The sequence below is a fragment of the Canis lupus genome, chromosome 31 (assembly GCF_003254725.2).
Source record: "Canis lupus dingo isolate Sandy chromosome 31, ASM325472v2, whole genome shotgun sequence".
Lineage (NCBI taxonomy): Eukaryota > Metazoa > Chordata > Mammalia > Carnivora > Canidae > Canis > Canis lupus.
Window position 1 is genome coordinate 30,850,991 of NC_064273.1, and position 3,570 is coordinate 30,854,560.

Below are 3,570 nucleotides of genomic sequence, written 5' to 3' on the forward strand. Positions count from 1 at the left end.
GAACCAGGAAAGCCAGTGACAAATACAGTTCAAGGTCAAAGGCCTGAGAAACAGAGGCTGATGATCTAAATACCAAACTGAGTCTAAAAGCCTGAGAACCAGGACCATCATCAATGTTCAAGGGCTGGAGATGGATGTATCAGCTCCAGCAGAAGGAAAAGTCACCCTCGTCTGCCGTTTTGTTCTACTTGGGGCCTCAACAGATTGGATGTTGCCCACTCACAATGGAGAGGGCCACCTGCCTTAGACAGTTCGCTAATTCGAACGTTAATCTCTTCCAAAAACACTCTCAAACACAGAAATAATGTTTTACCAACTATCTGGGAATCCTTTAACCCAGTCAAGTTCACATAAAATTCACCAATACTCTCATTTAAATCTAGTTAACTCTTCAAAGAGCCTGTCTCCAAATACAGTCACATTGAAGGTGAGAGCTCCAACACGAATTTGGAGGAACACAATTCAGGCCTTAACAGAGCATATGCCAGACACATTAACAGAACCAAATATAGAAACTCTGTAGAATGGTGAAGAAAGCTATTACTCTATTTTAACTTGACCCATAGCACCATCAGTATACAAATACTATGAGTTAAACCATCCTCCTGAAATAAATCAACTATCTATAGGATAAAAGCACTGGTTTAGGAGAAGGGTTTGGTCCTGCTGCTAATCTCTACCTTTTAATATGATTAAAAGGGGGTTCAACTCAACCAGAAACACTTAGACATTCTCTTCAGATCCAATGATGAAGTATGCCAAAATACAGATCTTGGAAACCATCTGTATTTAGCTTCTGGTGGGGGGAAAAACATGGTGGATATAGCCTTTAATAAATAAAAGAGGAGGGCTTTTTGCTCAATATCTTTAGGATCTGAGAAACTGGCACTGTTAAACTTAATAACCATTGCTATTTCAATAAACAGTGAGCACAACCCAGAAGGCACTTAATCCAAAATGTATAAAATCAATGCAAATCATCAAATGTGACTATTCAATGGGGGAGTTGGGCTTCTGGCACTTATTTACCACTGGCCCCTGGTATGTGTTCTTCTTCTTCACCCAAGATTCATGGCTCTACAAGTCCCTGAGCCCTGACAGATTATGTGTTGTGCATATCGTATAGCACGGCCAGGGGGCAGTTTATAACATGGGATCATTTAAAGGTAGGATAAGGTCCTGGAAACAGCCCTAGCTTATATTAAACAGCAGCTCCAAACAGATAAAACAAAAACCTACAAATAGATATTTCTGAACCTCAGAGTACCCAACCTTTTCTGGCAGCTCATGACATTTCTATCAGCTGCCCACACTTGACATCATCTAAGTGAAAATGTACTGGTGTCTTCTTGGCTCAACCAATACTATTAGCTCAAATTTCCAATTTATCTTTGCATTCTTTATCATTTTCTCCTTGTTTCCAGCACTGGGTTCTTCTTTTAAGCCCCAAATCCATACTACTTTAGATGCCTATATCTGTTTCCAGTGTGTCTGAACTCCCATGAAAGTTTTCTATTTAATTTTGCTAATGTTGGAGAGTTATGGCAATGAAGTCCTACTAATAATTATTAGCAAAGCATGATGGTAGGGGGGAAAGATGGAGTTGTGGGGGATACACAAGAATAAATAGCCCATAGAACAGACTTTCCTTTGCAGTAAATAAATCAGCATGTATATGGCATATTTTATCTTAAAGTGTCTGATTCAACACATCTATGGCTGGTAATGGCAGCAGGATTGGGAAAACACAGACAGGACCTATACTCTCCAAGTTCTTCTATGATTACTGTTCCCAAATTATGACCCCAAAAATAACATAGGAATAGTAGTTACATTGTCATGTTGCTATTCTACAGTAAATTGTATTTCACTTCAGGAAGGACTATTTTTTTTAAGTTTTATTTATTTATTCATGAGAGACACATAGAGAAGCAGAGATATAGGTAGAGGGAGAAGCAGGGTCCTTGTGGGGAGCCTAATGCAGGACTTGATCCCAGGACCTGGAATCATGACCTGAGCCAAAGGCAGACACTCAACCACTGAGCCACGTAAGTGCCCCAGGAAGGAGTAGAGTGAACAATATAAAAAACATTACAATCACATTAAATTCCCAAGAGGAAACCATCTGGTCACTTGGTTCAGAGTAACCAAGATGGCCTTAATGTTTGCCTCAACTTGACTAAACTTTAGACAGGTTTATTCCTGACCTTAGGCTCCCTTTCCTTAGAGCATTTTGTTTAGAATACTTGTAATTGTATATTCTCTGTCACTTTGAGGTCTATATAATCTTTTTTAAAGCTTCTTGCCAGTTTTATAGCCCAGGGATGTCTTTCTCAAGGACCTGGGAGCCTTTGCTTTAAATATAATCATCCAGACACCTGGGTGGCTCAGTGGTTAAGCATCTGCCTTTGGCCCAGGGCATGATCCTGGGGTTCTGGGATCATGTTCTGCATCGGGCTCCCTGTGAGGAGCCTGCTTCTCCCTCTGCCTATGTCTCTGCCTCTATCTCTGTCTCTCATGAATAAATAAATAAAATCTAAAATGTAGTCATCAAGGTAGATAGCACCCTTACCTCCCAGTCTCTGTGAGAAGGCAGGAGCCTCACATGATGACCAAATCACAGAGAAACATTTGCAAACTCAGGAAATAACCCAACGTGCTCTATACACCACATCAATCAATCTCCCACTAACATCCTCCACTAGCTCATTCCATCCCCTAAAAGCCCTTCTGCCCTTTGTTTCAGCAGAGTTCAGACTCTATTCTAGTCTCTCCTCACTATTGTAACAGTCTTGAATAAGGTCATCCTTGACTATTTAACTTTGTTCACTGCAAGTTTTGCTTTGACAGGAGTTTATCATTCCTAGAACTCTGCTCTTCATAGAGAAAAGGGAAAAACTCCTTCTGTCTCAGGTTCAAAAAGTTACTTTCTTCACAATTAACAGAAGGTCCATTATTTCTTCATGGTAAAATGTCTAGGAGACATCTGCTGTTAATTGCTGACACGCTGTTTGAGAATTCCATTTACATTTGTTGATAGGGAACTTTAAAGATATCATAGTTATCATCATTCATTCAACAAATATTTATTGGGTTTTGACCAAAAACTGTGCTTGGTCCTGGATAGGCACTGGCAAGCATGCAGACCCAGTCTCAACCTGCAAGAAACTTTAGTCCAACATCAGTGTTACAAGGGTAGCAGTTTGGAAAGCATTAATGTGCTTCTCTCTCTCTCTCTCTCTCTCTCTCTCTCTCTTGTCTTTCTCTTTGCTTTGATCTTTGGAGACATCCCTCTGTCTAGGCAGAAAATGAGGATTATAGAAGACATGCAAAGAGACAGACCAATGTAATGTTCACCTTATGTTCAAAGTGATGATTTTGCAGCAAGAGATGGCCCTTCAGGCTGGGCTATTGTCCCAAGAAAGGGCATCCAGCTTTCCTTGTCCCACCAATAGTATATCAGCAGCCAGGCTTGGAGGACTAAGCCATGGGGCCTTTATACTGGAGGCCTAAACAGGACCTGCTGCATTTTGGCCCTGGGTAAACTGGTGAAGAGAAGGAAGCCCAGAG